The sequence below is a fragment of the Gossypium hirsutum genome, chromosome D12 (assembly GCF_007990345.1).
Source record: "Gossypium hirsutum isolate 1008001.06 chromosome D12, Gossypium_hirsutum_v2.1, whole genome shotgun sequence".
Taxonomy (NCBI): domain Eukaryota; kingdom Viridiplantae; phylum Streptophyta; class Magnoliopsida; order Malvales; family Malvaceae; genus Gossypium; species Gossypium hirsutum.
The window spans coordinates 35,753,610-35,771,978 of NC_053448.1; the positions used below are offsets into that span (position 1 = coordinate 35,753,610).

At 33.1% G+C, this 18,369-nt stretch overlaps 1 long non-coding RNA gene and 1 pseudogene across 2 annotated transcripts; one reads left to right on the forward strand and one right to left on the reverse strand.

Moving 5' to 3' along the window:
- Nucleotides 1-7,221: 7,221 nt before the first annotated feature.
- Nucleotides 7,222-17,486, reverse strand: LOC107941847 (L-ascorbate oxidase-like; annotated as a pseudogene).
- LOC121224485 (uncharacterized) lies at nt 10,733-16,423 on the forward strand. 2 transcript variants are annotated; one of them, XR_005922064.1, is made up of 5 exons: nt 10,733-11,035; nt 11,286-11,452; nt 11,601-11,663; nt 11,746-12,107; nt 16,148-16,423. It is a non-coding gene; the product is annotated as an uncharacterized lncRNA (long non-coding RNA). The 2 variants fall into 2 exon arrangements; XR_005922063.1 differs by having other exon boundaries at nt 11,289-11,452.
- Nucleotides 17,487-18,369: the final 883 nt, after the last annotated feature.

Below are 18,369 nucleotides of genomic sequence, written 5' to 3' on the forward strand. Positions count from 1 at the left end.
GCTACTAAAGATGATGATGTAGAGAAAGCAGAATTTTTGCTCGAGAATACTATCAAAGTCTTTGATGAGTTATCCTGTACACCTGAGGGATGCATGAAGTGTGTTGTCTCTCCTTAGAGATTCAGCCTATCATTGGTGGAAGACTCTTTTGTCAGTTGTACCAAGCGAGAGAGTTACTTGGGATTTCTTTCTAGAGGAGTTCTGTAAAAAGTATATTAGTCAGAGGTTTATTGACCAAAAAAGAAAAGAGTTTCTTAAGTTAAAGCAGGGTAAGATGACTGTAACTGAGTATGAACGTGAATTCATTAGACTCAGCAAGTATGCTCGAGAGTGTGTGTCTACAGAGGCTATCATGTGCAAAAGATTTGAGGATGGGCTCAACGACGATATCCGATTGTCAGTTGGCGTTCTAGAGATAAAAGAGTTTTTTGTTCCAATTAAAATAGTCTGTAAGGCAGAGGAGTTGTTAAAAGAAAAAGAAAAGGGCAAAGTTGAAATTGAGGTTCAAGACACGAAGAAAAGGCAGATGAGCAGATCATTTCATTCTACAACCAAGAGGCCTAGAGAGTTCTCTATTAGATCGAATTCTTCAGCCGAGTATCCTAGCTGAAAGATAGGTAGAAGATAATGATTAGCTACTGAAATGGCTATTTAAGAACATGTTTTGATGTTATGTATGCCTAAATGATATTGAATACAAAGAAATTATAAAAGAGTAAAAATTTGCAATGGAATAGTTATTGGACAGCAGCGTTGACGTGAATTTGAAAAATCACCAAGGATAGTAGAAATGGAATTAGAGGGTGAATGAGATATAAAATTAAAGCTTATCAAGTCTATTTTCACATGAAAGAAATGGTGTGGGTAAAGGAATTTTATAATTTGTAATATTTGAATTTTAGTGAGACAGTGTCAGAATGGTTTTTAAAGTCCCTTATTCTAAATTTAGAAAATCATCAAAAATTGTACAGAAAGAATTATGAGTCATAATTTATATTTCTAGATTCCTTAATGAGTCTATTTTCAATAGAAACAAATGAGAATATTATCCAAATTCTGGACAATAAGATAATTGATTTTTAGTGATGAAGGGTTAGAACTGTCAAGCAGTGAAACAGGGGAAACTTTAACGAATAAACTGTACTATTTGGCTAATCCAAAAATTCTGAAAATTTAATGATAAGAAGATATATGAGTCTAGTCTTAGGGAAAATTTATAGATCTAAATTTTAAGTTTCTTAAATTTATTTATAATTAAATTAGTGACTATTACGCAAGTGGACAATTTTATTGTGAACAGTAAAATAAATTATTTTGATTTGTTTAAGTATTCGAAAAATTTTTAATGTTCCCGGTTTAGACCCGAACCGTTTCCATTGCATGTTTTAGGGTCTCAAAGGATCTTTTTAGGGATATATTGATTGAACGTGTGCGAATTAATTTTAAAAGAAAATTTTGATGCTCCGAACTAGTAAGTTAAGTCAGATAATGCCTCGTGCTCGACTCCAGCAATGTTCTCGTGTCAGGGTGATAGATTTATTGGTATCAGAGCTAGAGTTTATTCGGTTCTCGAAATATTCAGTATAAATAAGAGTCTAGTTATACATGCCATTCTTGTATTTTCATAGTGTGACGACTCTTGACAATTTTAAAATGTTTTTCTTTTATAGTTATGGATCCCGAACGAGCTGGTGCAGATGATGTAGAAAGTAATGCGCCCGCTCCCGCAGAAGGGACGGTGCCACCAAATAGTAGTGAAAGGCCTGTTATAGTTAGCAAGGGAGGAGGGGCTCGAGAAGCCTTCTTCTAAGCTATGAATAAATGGTTTACCAAGTTCGTTCATACGAATTCAACTGTTAGACCTCCACCCCCTCATGATTCTTGGATCTCCCATGTAGCTCCCCCAGTCACAGGTACAATTAAAAGAGAAAGGCCACCAGTTGATAAGATCATAAAATAAGGGGCTGAAGAGTTTCAGGCTACTAAAGATGATGATGCAGATAGAGCAAAATTTTTGCTTGAGAATACTATTAGAGTCTTTGATGAGTTATCCTGTACACCTGAGGAATGCATGAAGTGTCTTGTCTCTCCTTAGAGATTTGGCCTATCAATGGTGGAAGAATCTTGTGTTAGTTGTACCGAGCAAGAGAGTTACTTGGGATTTCTTTCAGGAGGAGTTTCGTAAAAAGTATATCAGTCAGAGATTTATTGACCAGAAATGAAAAGAGTTTCTTGAGTTAAAGCAGGGTAAGATGACTGTAACTGAGTATGAACGTGAATTTGTTAGACTCGGCAAGTATGCTCGAGAGTTTGTGTCTACAGAGGCTATCGTGTATAAAAGATTTGAGGATGGGCTCAATGATGATATCCGACTGTCAGTTAGCGTTCTAGAGATAAAAGATTTTTTTTCTAGTTGAAAGAGCCTGTAAGGCAGAGGATTTGTTAAAAGAAAAAGAAAAGGGCAAAGTTGAAATTGAGGTTCAAGACACGAAGAAAAGGCAGATGAGCAGATCATTTCATTCTACATCCAAGAGGCTTAGAGAGTTCTCTATTAGATCAAATTTTTCAGCCGGGTATCCTAGCCGAAACCTAGGTAGAAGATAATGATTATCTATTGAAATGGCTATTTAAGAACATGTTTTGATGTTATGTATGCATAAATGATAGTTAATACAAAGAAATTATAAAAGAGTAAAAATTTGCAATGGAATAGTTATTGGACAACAACATTGACGTGATTTTGAAAAATCACCAAGGATAGTAGAAAGGGACTTAAAGGGTGAATGAGATATAGAATTAAATCTTATCGAGTCTATTTTCACATGAAAGAAACGGTGTAGGTAAAGGAATTTTATAATTTCTAATATTTGATTTTTAGTGAGACAGTGTTAGAATGGTTTTTGAAGTCCCCTATTCTAACTTTAGAAAATCATTAAAAATTGTACAGAAAACATTATGCGTCATAATTTATATTTCTAAATTCCTTAGTGAGTCTATTTTCAATAGAAATAAACAAGAACATTATCCAAATTCTGTACAATAAGATAATTTATTTTTAGTGACGAGGGGTCAGAACTGTCGAGCAATGAAACATGGGAGACTTTAACAAATAAACTGTACTAGTTGGCTATTCCAAAAATTCTGAAAATTTTATGATAAGAAGATATATGAGTCTAGTTTTAGGAAAATTTTATAGATCTAAATTTTTAGTTTCTTAAGTCGAGTTATAATTAAATTAGTGATTGTTACGCAAGTGGACAGTTTTATTGTAAACAGTAAAATAAATTATTTTGATTTGTTTAAGTTTGCGAAAAATTTTTAATGTTCCCGGTTTGGACCCGAACTATTTCCATTGCATGTTTTAGGGTCTCGAGGGATCTTTTTAGGGATATATTGATTGAACGCGAGTGAATTAATTTTAAATGAAAATTTTTATGCTCCGAACTAGTAAGTTAAGTCAAATAACGCCTCGTGCTCTACTCCGGCAACGGTCTCGGGTAAGGGGTGTGACAATCCTTCTCCCTTAAACATGTCATTCAGCTACAACAAGACCTTCTCACTAGAAATTAAAATTTAGGATGCAATAAAGTGATCACCATCTCAAGTTCTTAGATGCACCGCTCAGTTGACTAGAAATGATCATGCAATTACCTAAAATGAAGCTAATTTTACTTAAATACAAGAAATTATTTAAGTCTAAGAGTATGAATTATAACTCTTTTCATGAGTTATCAATGTCAATCATAGCCTAACATTTTACTAAGTTCACATTGGCATCAAATATTCCTATTTGCATTATCGTACCTTGTAATCATTCATATTTGTATATTCATGCCCTGCAATAATTTACATTTACCTGTCATACATTGTAATGAGTCACATTTGTATTTTCATACTCTGTACACTGTACTATCACATAATAATCATTTATCTCATTTCTTTTCAATTAAATGCAATTAACATATAATTTCACATTCAATTACAAAATCACATTTCAACTCATCATCTACACACAATATCTCATATCATATAGCATGTTTCAATCTATTCTTATATTACAAATTATGCCCCACTAAATCATAATACTTTCCATTTTATTCAATTCAGTCCACTATCTTGACAATCAATATAAATCATAACAACCCAATTCATACAATTCTTATTAACTCACCTCGATACTCAATCATGCAATGTAACATGAATATAATTGATCTCGAATTATAATAGTACAAACTTAAATCTCACATCACTCGTCGACGACTCTCACTTTTCTTTTCCCTCTCGATGGCTCGACATCATTTTTTCTATGATCAATAATTCAATAAATAAAAAAATATTAGGTTTCATTTAATCTACATCCAAATACAAAGCCACACATATTTTTTATTTTATTCAATTTAGTCCCTTAACTCAGGATAAGCATATCTTTTGATATTTAGTTTTAGATCAAAATCGGATTTCCCATTATTTCATTAGAAACCCTATACTTTCTATTCCTAGCATAATTTTATAATAGGTTTTCAATTTATTCAATTTAGTACCTAATGTAACAAAGCTAACTATCAAACTTATTAAGCTTTACAATCTAGTCCTTTTCATGATTTAAGCTTTATATCTATCAAATTTAAGCCTAACTCATCAATTTCTCTATTATGGCAACTTGCTAAAAATTTAAAAATTAAACAAATTGATATATGGGCTAGCTAAATCAAGCTCCCATGATCATAAATTTATAAAAATTTGAATGAAAAGGCTTAATTACCTTATTCAATTTGGATGGCTGAATGACAAAGAAACTTGGTTTTTTCTTTCTTTTTTCTTTCAGTAGCTCACGACTTGCGAAGGAAGATAACAAGGCCATCTTTCCATCCACTAATTTGCTTTGTATTTTAAGATTAATTATTTTAATTAATTAGATTAATCATGCTTAGTTAACTTAATAAAGTTTTTATATATTTTTTTTAATTATAAACCAAGGCCAAGTGGAAATTAACATAATTCTCCATTAAATTATATTAAAAATTGGTTAAATAACCATTTTGTTCCTTTGAATAATTTCTATCTAAGTCCTCATGTCTTTTCTTAATTAAAACTCTATAGCGATTGAACTTTTACAATTTAGTCTCTAATCCTTAATTAACCACTCTTTCGGCTAAATTACTTAACTGAAATTCAATATATTTCATAATAAATCTATAAATATTTTTATTCAATATTTACGGACTCGATTTATGAAAATGGGATTCCGATATCACATTTTCTGACACCACTAGAAACCAAGCCGTTACAGGTACCAAGTAGATACAAGGTGCCAAGTTTAGTTACCATGTATATATTAACCCAAAGAAAATTGAATAATACTATTAACCCAAAGAAAATCGAATAATACTTTTGAAGAAGTTGCGACCAACAACCTATTCGGAGGTCAATGCCATCAATAATAAGACTAAGATTTTGTAACATCTCATTTTTTTAGTGGTGTCAAAAATAGTATTTTCAGAACCACAAATCCGGCGAGTGAGTTTGTAAATGTTATTAATTACTATTGATAATAGATTTAGGAATTTTTTATTGAAATTTATATTGATATGTTTCATGTTCAATTGATTGGATATGCTCTTTAATACACCTACTAACGTTGTGGGGTGTTGTGAATTGAAAGGAAAAGTATGTAGAATTTTAAATAAGAAATGTTTTAATGGTTTAATCATTTATGTTTAGTAAGTTAAGTTTCCTTTATACGAGCTTACTAAGCATTGGTTGCTTACATAGTTGTTTTTCCTTGTCTTGTAGATTGTCGGAATGCTTGATCGGTTGGAATCAAGTTAGAGTACATTCACACTATCCACCCTTTATCTCGGTAGAAGATTTGGATATATTGATGTCGAGTTATAAATGGCATGAACTTTGAGCCCTTAAGTTATTTTGTTTATGATGATGTTGTTTATAAGTTAATTTAAGTAAGCTTTGTAGTTATAAATGTTTAGTATCTTTGGTGCATGTTTGAAACTTGATGTGCTTTTGGTCATTAGCTAAATACCTTTAGTGATTAGCTTGATATATGGTAAATATATGTGATGAAATGGAGGCTTTGATAATGTCTTGTAAATTTTGAGTATGGATTTGTTTGGACGTTTAAATTATGGTAACAATGAGGGTACAGTGGATAGGCAATTAGATGAGATGAGATGTGCGTTTTGGTCACTTTATTCATGCATCTTGAAAGCAACTGGCTTATGGGTTATGTTATGAAAAAGAAATGGTTATTTGGTATGCTAGAAACGTGCTAAATGGTTGGTTTTGGAAATGTTGAAATGAAACAATGTTGATTGTGATTGTGGTACCTATTGTTGATACATTGGTTAGAACTTATTGGATGATTGATTTGGTACGTTTGAGTGTGATTGGAATATGTTTTGATCATACGAATGTTTGTATAAATGGTGTGTCTTGGTGTGCAAGAATAGGGTTTTGAAATGACTTGATTTAGAGGCAATTTATGCTGCACACAGCCTGGGACACGGGCTGCCATAAGGCTGTGTGTCACACACGGCCACCCCACACGGTTATGTGTCATATTAATTTCAGGTACATGTTTCACACGGTTTGGCACACGACCTGCAACACGACCATGTGACCCAAGTCAACGAGTTATACAGGCAAACACACAGGCTGGGACACGGTTGTGTGTCCCATAGTTTGAATGCCCACATGGACTGGGCTATGTCGCACGGCCGTATGACCCCTATTTTTCTATTTTCCAAACTTTTGTGTTTTATTTTGAATTAGTCCTTGAATGTTTTCAAACTATTTTTAGGGTTTTTTAGGCTCGATTTAAGGCCTATAAGAATTTTTATGCTATAATTAAATTATGTTATCAAATGTTAATATGTAAATTATTAATTAGTTTATGTTTCGATGTTAAATGTTCTGAATTGTACAATAATACTCCATAACCTTAATCCGATGACGTACACAAGTTAGGGATGTTACAGATTTGGTTTGAGAAAATTGAACGACTATAAATTTTTTTCGTTCTCCTTAGATGAAAGTACAAAAAATTGATTAAATTTATTAAATCTTTATATTCATGATAAGTAGGACTCCAGAGAGAACCCCAAGTGGTGTTTACCTTTCTCTAGAATAGGTTGAGTTTGAATTAGAGTTGTAAAAAAGAAGGAAAGAAAAAGAGTAGGACTCGTTAGGAAATACAATAAAACATCACAAATTTATGAAAACTATGGCTAGACCATGGCTTTGGTTTTTACCACAACCATAATTAATCTTAGGTATATCTCCAACCTTTTCCACATTAGATTCAAAAACCACTAACATTCCAAGGAAGAAATGGGCTTCAATGTGGCAATGGAAAAGCCATACACCTAGATTATCTGCTTGGAACCTCAAAGTAACCCACCCATATGGATGAAGAGCCACTGTGTTCTTCATAATTGGATCAACCAAATTGTACTTTTCAACATCTCTTAACAAGTTGAATTTCCCTTCCCCATATCCTAGCACCTAAAAGTCATGCCCATGAAGATGCCAAGGATGTGTCTCACTAACATTTCGCATCATAGAATTTGCATTTTGTAATATAATATCCACGATAGAGTTAAATTGCAGCTTGTAAATGGATGTGCTTGAGATAGCATTTGTATTGTTTGCAACAGTATAAATGTCGAAATTTGTAGAGTTGTAATCTTCAGGTGGTGGACTTGGATCAAAAACATCACTCATGTTTTGTTTCAAGGCAATAAGGTAAGGGGTGGTTGGAAGGGTATGGGAAATGTTGTTTAAGGACCTTCGAAGGTAACCATTTATTGTGTTTTGTGCGTTGGGGAGTACAATGATCCTGTCTGGTTTTCTTGGAGGGGTTATAATGAAGCCTTTGCGAGCTTTAATGGTTAAGCTTTGGTTGAGTTGGGAGTTTGTGTCATTCCAAATTGGTCCTATGGGTGGATTGGTTGGGGGAGGTTGAAGAAAATGATTGGGTAAGTAATTGAAAATGGCTAAGCCATTAGGGTTTTAGGCTTACGACTAACTACATTAATGGTGGTCCAATAATTCTTGGATGGATCTTGGTTTGCTATTACTAAAACTGAATATGTCTCCCCTGAGTATATAAATAGGTTTTTAGTGACGAAAGGTTCCACATACTGTCTATCAGCTTCAATAATTGTCATCTCATGGTCCTGCATTTCACAACAGGACAATTGTTTCAAGTTCCAGTTTAATTGTCAATTAGTGTCTGCATTTCACAACATGACAATTGTTTCATGTTCCAGTTCAATTGTCAGTTAGTGTCTACAATGTTACTGATTTATTCAAACAAAAAGAATAAATAATATTATAACATATTCTTTATGAATAAACAAATAAGATAAGTTCATTTAATGGGATTTTATTTTATATATGTTAGAATATCTGTATTTAGAGTTCTTGGGCTTGATATTTTTAGTGTGATTAACATTTTAATATTTTATATGTATTTTTAGAAAATTTTTTATTAGAATAATTGTGTTGAAAGTATGTATCACTCTAAAGAATTGTGTTATGCAAATGCATAACATTTAGTGAAAGATAATGTTACGTAAAAACACAATTTATGCTAATAATTGTGTTATGTAAAGGCATAAAATTTAATGTAATGTTAGATAACACAATTTATAGGTCTCAATTATCATAGATTACAATCAACGAATTGTGCAATAAATAAAGCTCTAGTTAATGGTTCGAGATATTTAATTATAGAAGAAAATTTATAACCAACATATATTCTCAACCTCCTTTGGGACCCATGTTTGTGTGTTGTGATGAAATTTTTGAAAAATATACTACATGTCCAAAAATTCTAAGATAAGAAATATTTAGCTGTTGACCAAAAGTCAATTGTAATGAGGTGTTTTTATTATAACTTATTGACTTGAAGCGTGCAAGTGTTGTAGCATGTAAATCAACATAATCTTATATCGAAATAGGAAAATTTGTTCTCATAAGTAATGATTTAAATATTAACCAGAGACATTTAATAAATAATTTCTCTCAATAATTATGTATATAAATAACGAGCTTTGAAAAATTGTTCAAATTTATGTACAACAATCATTAAAAGCCTTAGATATAAAATTATTAGCATTAGCAATACTAATTGTCTTAATTACATAATCCAAAAATATGGTTATTTAAATAAATAATTTTTCAAACAATAGGTTACAAGTTAATAACACACATGTGAGTATCATGTCAATGTATCTACCAAAATTATATAATATCCTGGATGGATGAAACCATATGTAATGCCTCATAGTCTATTTTGATTACTTTTCTTTACATTATTCCTAACAATTTAAAGTGGCAGATATTTACACGTATTTAACACAAACACATATATTCAAAGAGTTGTACTTGAAAGAAACACGAAGAGTTGGAATAGGATACCTCAAATTGGAAGCTAAGAGATGATAAGGATGTCAAGCTAGCAAGCCTTAACCGATAGGTTTTCCAAGAATTACAGTAAGTGTCGAGGGAGAACATTGAGGATTTGTTGAGTTACAAATACCTGGTGTTAAGCCAGAGCAATTGTAGTTCCCTTTGCCATTTATCAATAATGACTGAAATATAACCAAAAAGAAAAAAAGAATAGTTTAGAAAGGTTGTGCATATTCAAGTGTTGCATGGGTAGTGTGTTGATATACCTGAGGCTCGCCAATCCATTGAAAAGGAATGGAGGACAAGGCAGTTGATTGGTCATAAGCTAAATGATGGTACCAATCGCTGAGAATAATCCCATGATCCGCATCATAGTTGAAGGGCTCTGTCACTCCTGGAACTGAAACATTTATCATACCATATAATCCTCCTTCTCTTTGCATTCCATAATGTGAATGGTACATGTATGTCCCCACCTAATGTTTAACCAAATACAAATTTAGGTATATGTTTGGGCTTTAATATCAATAAATTTAATTAACACTACATGCTAGTGTTACACATCTAATCTAAAATTATTTTTTAAAGAAAAAATGATTATGAATACTAGGTTATTCACATATTCAATTTGCGTGAAAATACTATATAAAAATTATATTTATATATACAAAAAAAACCAACAACACGTTGGTTAAAATGACAAAGTTGAAGTTTTGAGACTTTTAAGTCTCACTTTCTAATTTATTCTAAACTTAAATTGTTATTTATAATTTATATATACAAATGTAAAACATAAAAATATCTTTATAATAATATTTATTATTTTGTAAAAATAATATTTTAAGAAAAAAATTAACTGAATCAATATCGATTTAACATGATTAAAATATTTAACAGATAAAAAAAAACTCAATTCGAAATTGATTAATTCATTCCATTTTTAAAAATTGAAATTATTAATACCTTTAATCTTTTAGTTTTATGTTAAAGACAACATTAAATCATATATATATATTATTTGGTATTTATTTAACATTAGATATTTTAAATTTTATTAAAATGGATGGAAAATTGAAAATCTTAACCTTGGATATGTTTTATTTTTTTACATTAGAACAATAGATTGAAACTTTGAAACTATGGCAAGAATCCAAATAATTTTTTTTTTGAAACTTTTCAGATTGGGCTTTATTAATGAAATAAGTATAAAAATTGTTCATAAAATGAAGCCTAAAACCTAAGAAACAAACGGCCCAACACCATAAATTAGACCCAGAAACCTAATGACACGACCCGAATCAGATGGCCATAAACAACTAAAAATATCTAGATATTAAAATGGAAAACTCTAGAAGCAGCACTAAAAGCGCCGATTCATTGCCTAATCAGAAAAAACTGAAATCTGTCGTCTCCTTTCTACTATCATTTCATTTTCCTTTTGACGATTTCACTTTCAAAACTATCATTGTAAATCGTTTATTTTCTTCTTGTTTTGAAATTTCCTCTCTTTCAATCTTCGTCTCCTGAGACTCCCCTAGTCTGGCTCGCTTACCCCACCATACCTTGTTTGATCTTCAGCGTACTTAAGAACTCCCATTTCCAGGTATGTTTCTTCTCCTCTTTTTAACGTTTCTATTGCAAGAATGTGTGCAAGGTTGTTCACAGATCTTGGTGTATGTTGAAATTTGAAATTATTTAGTCCATGTGTTTTCTGTTGGATATCATAAATGTAAACTCCTACCATTGATCGGTCATGACCCTTTGTATTACATTTCTTGATTATTGCGAGGGAATCTCCTTCAAAAATGAGTGACTGACATCCCTTCTCGACTCCTACTTGGACTGCTTTCCAGCAGGCTATGGCTTCAGCAGCAAAAGCAGACGATACGTCATTGTGAATTTCTAAACAGGATAAGAGAACTTTGCCTTCCGAATCTCTGGCCACAATACCTGAAGCTGACCGGTTCTGGCTCTCCTTATATTCACCGTTAAAGTTAATCTTGATGACCTCCTACTGTGGGTACGTCCATCTTCTGTTTTCTTTTATTATCCTCAGATCTCTTTTTTCAAAGCTAGTTATCTCAGTGATGTAACTGTTAATAAAGTTTGCAATCTCCTTCCCATTACTGACTTTTCCTTCATGTATTCTTCTGTTCCTATCCCCCCAGATGGCCCAGAGTGCACAACAGAAAAGCCGACCTTGACAAGCGTTGAGCTGCTCTATCACCCAGGTAAGCCAGTGTACAAAGTCCTCACTTTGATTCAACATAATATTCTGAAAAGATAATGCTCTCCATACATCTACTGTAACAGGGCATTCTCGGAATAGATGATTCATAGTTTCAACATTGTCTCCACATCGAGGACAGCTTGTACTTACTGCTAGCTTCATGTGTTGCATATTTACTTTTGTAGGCAGATAGTTCCATGACAGCCTCCATATTGTAATCTTTACTTTTGTTGGTAGATTCAGGCTCCAGAGTTGTTTACAGAATTTCCTGTAGATGGTATGTAAAGCATAAGCTCTAGGATTACCATTCGATCTCTGTAATAGTTTATAAGCACTGCGGACTCTGAATTCGCTCGACGTCTCACCTCCCCAAATAAGAAAATCTTCATGCGGTGTTAGTGCCAGAGGGATTCGGAGGATCCTTGCAACGTCTTCTCTTGTGAAGGTACTATTAATCAGCTCCTTTTTCCAAATTCTTTTATTACCATCAATTAGCTCATTAACTTTGGATACGCTCATAGAGTTGAACTCTGATGATAATTTAAAATTAACTGAATCTGGAATCCTAGCATCATTAATGGATATACTAGTACCCGTTCCCACCCTCCAACATTGACCTTTCATCAATAAAGCTTTAGCTACCCAAATACTTTTCCACACGTAAGAACAGGAATTGCCCAAACTAGAATTTAAAAAATGGTCGTTCGGGAAATATTTGGCTTTAAAAACTTGCGTAATAAGAGCATTTTGATTGTTGATAATCCTCCACCCTTGTTTAGCAAGTAGAGATATGTTAAATTGCATCATATTCCCAAAACCCAGACTTCCCTCCTCTTTAGGACTACACATGCTATCCCATTTACACCAATGAATTGCCTCCTTGCCCTTGCCTTTTTGCCACTAGAATCTAGCGAACATATTTTTAAATTCCCCACAAAGCGATTTTGGTAACAGAAAACATGTTATACCATAACTTGGAATTGCTTGAAGTACTGATTTAATGAAAACCTCTTTTCCCCCTTGAGATAAAATTCGTGTACTCCAATTCTCGATTCTCTGCTTGATTCTGTCCTTTAGATTCTGGAAAGATTCCTTCTCCTTTCTTCGAACCATATTCGATAGTCCTAAATACTTCTCCATATTAGTCGATCTCCGTATTTCCATTTCAGCCGAGATACTCTCTTTTTCCCCTTCTACTATATTAGAGCTGAAGAAAATCATGGACATTAAAATTAACACGTTGACCCGAACAAATTTCATACTCCTTCAAAATATCTTTTAGGATTCTTGTTTTGCTCTTTGAGGCTTCGCCAAACAAAATGCAATCGTCTGCGAATAATAAGTGTGAAATTACCGGGCCTCTTTTACTAGCCTTCACCCCTTTAATCAAGCCCTCCTCTGTTGCAATCCTGAGTAAAGATGAAAGTCCTTCACTACAAATAAGAAAAAGAAAAGGGCTGAGTGGGTCACCTTGTCGAAGTCCTCTGGAAGGTTTAAAAACACTGCCTCTCCTCCCATTGGTGGTTACAACATAAAAGAATGTATAAATACATCTCATAATTAATGACACCCATTCCTCTGCAAAACCCATGCGAATCATAACTTCCTTCAAAAAAACCCATTCAACTCTGTCGTAAGCTTTACTCATGTCCAGCTTCATTGCCATGACTCCCTTTTTCCCCGTTCGCTTTTGACGAAGTGTATGTAGAAGTTCATAAGCAATCAAAACATTATCTGGTATGAGCCTCCCTGGAACAAATGCACTTTGAGCACTATCAATACACCTTCCAATAATTCCCTGAAGATGATTGGCAATAGATTTTGCTATAATTTTATATATAACTGGGCATAAACTAATGGGTCTAAAATTAGCAAGATTTGTGGGTTTGGATGTCTTCGGTATAAGTATAATCTCCGTTAGATTTAAACCTTCAAAATCCTTTCTGTTATTCAAAACTCCCAAACAAAAGTTTTCAATATCTTTACCTACAATATGCCAATATTTTTGAAAAATTAGTGCCGGAAAGCCATCATAACCTGGTGCTTTGGTGGGACCCATTCCTTTGACTGCATCATAGATATCTTCTGCCTTAAACTTTGCCAAAAGAGTTGTGTTTACATCCTGAGAAATGCTGTTATTAATACCTGTTAAAAGATGGGACATATCTCCTACGCCATTAGTCGAGAAAAGATTCTGGAAATACTTCGTTGCAATCTTGTTAATTTCTAAATCCTTGCAAGTTCCATTTCCATCAGCTGTATCCAACCTGCTTATTGTGTTGATTCTCCTCTGCATTGAGGCATATTTATGAAAGAATGTCGTATTCTTATCCTTGAGCTTAAGCCAGTTAGCCTGTGCCCTCTGTTCCCAATACACTTCCTCTTTGTCGATCTCCATGTTCAGATGGATTCTCGTGTCAATTATCCGTGCCAATATGTCATCATCTCGATATTTCTCCATTAAATATTCTAGCTCCTTTGAAAGTTTCTTCGTTAACCCCTTCCGTTTCTTCTTTATTGATTTTGCCCATTTTGATAGGCTGATCTGTAATCTTTCAATCTTTTCGAAAATAGATCCATTTGAAGACTCCCAGGCTTTCTTAATTTCCTCATCAATCGATTCCTCTATGATCCACCATGCTTTAAATTTAAAACTTGGGGTTCCTCTGAAACTGCTTTCATTGATTGTGCTTATTAAAAGAGGACAATGATCCGAAAGTGAAGACGTTAAGTGATGAATATCTCCTCTTGGGAAAATTTCCAACCATTATCCATTTGCAACACCCCTATCCAGTCTTTCTCTGATATTTGTTTTCGGTAAATTTCCTCTTTCCGATGTTACCATGTTCTCGAGTAGTCCACATCAATAAGTTGGCATTCGTTTAGGACATCGCGAAACTCTTCCATTCTCTTCGCCTCTCTCGGCTGACCTCCCCTTTTCTCAAATGAGTAAATTATTTCATTAAAGTCTCCACTCACTAACCAAGAATGATCTTGTTCCTGCCCCAAAAATCTTAATAGATCCCATGAGGCCTTTTTATTCTATGAATAAGGTGATCCATAAAAACTTGTAAATCTCCATTCTTCATCAACATCTTCTTCTTTGATTAGCACATCAATATGGTTCATTGAGAAAGTTCTAAGATTAACGTGAACCTCTTTCCTCCATGCCAGGCAAATCCCTCCCCGCGTACCTACTGCTCCTACGTCCATCCCATTCATAAAACCACACTTCCTCCTAATTTCCTCCATGCGCTTTCCACTAACTTTAGTCTCCATCAAGAAGACTAGTTGGGGATTGTTTTGCTTCAGTAAAAATCGAAGCCTTTTCACTATCCGTGGACTCCCCAATACATGGACATTCCAGAATATAATTTTCATTGTGTTCGGTCGGCTTGCCTTTTGGCAGCCGCCGATCTATTCTGGTTGGGGTCTTCTGTCAACGAACTGATTTCACCCTCATTAATTAAATCTTTTCCATCCTGCCTCATCCTTTTGGTTGTGCCTTCCCAAGTCTTCTCTGTATCGTAATCATCATATAAAATCTCTGCTAATTTCCTTTTCTGTATAATACTTTCTGCCTCATAGTGTCTCATCCCTCCCCTTGATTCTATTATTCTCCAACTGGCTTTCCTAACTGGTTTCAGTATGTCTTCATCTGCTTTGCTATTCTCTATTTTCTCTTCAATTATATCTCCTTTCTTTTGTATCTCCATCTCTGCTCCTAATGTTGTCAACCAAGAATCGTCTTTTGCCTCTTGCATCGTATCACTTCTTTTTTTCACAATATAAGTGCGTTTCCCGATTCTCGTTAATATTTCCTATGTAAGAACATTGTGTTTGAAGTTTTTTTGATAGAGCATTCAACTTTAAATTCTCACTGCCAACCAAATTTAATTCAGCTTTTAATGCTAAAGAGAAAGGTGGATTCTCTAATTCTGCTCTTCTCTGCAAGGGTTAATTCTGTACATTCATGAAGACCATGTCCCACTCGACCACACCCAAAACAAAAAGTCGGTAGCTTTTCATACTTGAAAGGGATCCAACATTTATTTCCATTACCTGTTGAAACAAAAATACCCCTGCGAAGGGGTTTCTGCACATTTAACTTTATTCTAAGGCGACAGAACTCACCAATAATTTCAGATCTGATCACTCCTCCAAAAGTGACTCCAACAGCATGCAAAAGATCTTTTTTATCAAATTCAAGTAAACATGGCCCAATTTTGATCCAGGACGGTGATGAAACAAGTCTAATTTGATCTCTCTTCATTGATTTTGTCAATCGATCAAAAATAATTAAATGTTTCCTAAACAACCAAGGTTGACCTTCCATAACAGTTTCTAAGTCTTCGTCTAATTCAAACACTATCAGAAAAAGGTTTTGCCCAACCGATTGAATCTCAAATTTTTTCTTTGTTTTCCATATGCTTTTCATCTGTGCTTTAAAACTATCCTGATTGTAAGATTTCTTTGTCCATACAGAACAGATCAGAGAAGGTTTACCATTTGCCTCCACCATCAAACTCTTGACAGATAGTTGAATGAGTTCCTCTAGGGAGATCTCGTCTCCCCCAAACCCATCGTTGTCACCACTCTCCGTCATCCCAAGCTGCAGCAGCTACTGTTTTTGCTAGGACACCAGGGATAGCACTCTTGGCTTCTAGGGTTTTTTCTTTTTAAATAAAATTAATTTAATATAAAAGAAAAGATGTAGTTTTTAATTTAAAGTTTAATTGATGTGAGATAAGATGATTGTTACCCTGTCAACTTCAAAAGTATATGTATACTTCTCCCCTGGCATGATTGCACATTGTGTAACGCCATCCGTTCCATCACTCCAAGGTGTTCCACGCTGTTTTCAGTAGCTCACAAACATAATTCATTCTATTAACAATTTTCTATTATATCATTTAAAACAAGTAGGTAAAATAATTCTCCACTTTCTTTTAATTTCAAATTTTGGCAAATTGACCCTTAAAATAATTAGAGCAATTTAATTTTTGTCAATTTCAAAAGTGAACGATTAAGAATAATTAATCACAACGCTAATGTCTTCCATAGATTGTACATAATTTTGATTAGTATAATAACAAATTTAGCCTTTGATGTTTACATATTTTATCATTTTGGCCTTAATTCTAAAAAGTTCAATGAATTTAACCTCAACAGTTACATATTTACACAAATATTGCGGGATAAATTTGTTAAATTAGGACCAAATTGACAAAATGTGTAAACTTTGAGTACTAAATTTATTAATATACCAATCAAAATCATGTATAATTGATGGAAAATATTAACGCCATGATTAATTGTCCTTAATTCCTCACTTTTGAAATTGACATGGGTTAAAATTCTTTTTATTTTTTTGAGAGACAACAATTTGATCAATTTAATTTCAAAATTGAAAGCAACTTTTACTAAATAAATATAAACATTAAGAAATGTAACTTTAAAATGGCAAAAACCTGGCGGATTCCATGCCAATGGATTGCGACATTTTCCATGAGCAAATTGTTGATAACGTCGACGGCGATTGTATCTCCCTGCACAGCTGAGATAGTTGGCCCCAGTGTCATTCCATTAATGGCCACTGCCAGTTTCTTGTAGCAATCAAGAGACTTGTACTCGTAAGTCACCTCCCATGTGTAATGTCGTTTTATGGCAGCAGTTGGAATGGTTATTAAGAAAATGAAGATGCATGTAATCAACAACATATTTATTATTTTTGCCCAATGTAAAAGCATCTCAAACATGTTTTTCTTTCATGTAATAATAGATGTTTTTCTTCTTTATATAATGTCCAAATCAAAGTTGATGTCCAAATCAAACATATCTAACATTGAAGCCAAAATAAATGTAATACAATTAATTATCTGATATAGGAGTTTCATGATTATTTTCATGCAGGTAGTTAACGGGAACATATTACGTATATACATGTAACGGTTTTTTTTTTCTTTGAGGAAAAGGGATGTTTTTCTCTTCTCCAAGGAAAAGGTATATTTTACTTTACTTTATTCTATTTTATTTATTTTCTTAACAGGAAGCAATATGCTTTGATCCAAACAAAACTTAAAACCATGTCCAAAGTTTTAAAGTGATCAACCCAAGCTCAAATGTGAGGCTTATGATTTATTATACCACTACCAATTAAATTAAACATGAATTAAAATATTGTTTGACGTGTATATATATATTATAATAGTTAGATATAAAATAAAAAAAATAGCTAGTATAAATTTAAATTTAAAATTAGAAGGGCAAGTAAAACCTCTTTGCTAAAAATAAATCTTAGGAGTGACTAAATATTACTAATTGAATTAGTTTATTACTAACCCATATACTAAAACATGTGTAAAAAATAATACTCCTATCCAACGGAGCATAAATTTTATTTAGCGTAATGTTTGTATGCAATACATAAAATTAATGAAATGAATATTGCATATTGCATAAATTTTTACAAAAAAAAAATTAATAAATTAATAAATTATATAATTGATAATGTATATGTAATTCGTAAAAATGATAAAATAAGTATTATATAAAAAGGAGAGGAAGAGTTGGAGAGGTTGCTTTGAACATAGACATTAGCAAAAGCTTAAGACTAGGTTGATTGGTGCTTCCTTCATCTTATTACAAGGAAAATGGGTTTTGATATAAAATGGATCAATTGGATAATGCTTGTTGTGAGCACTCTC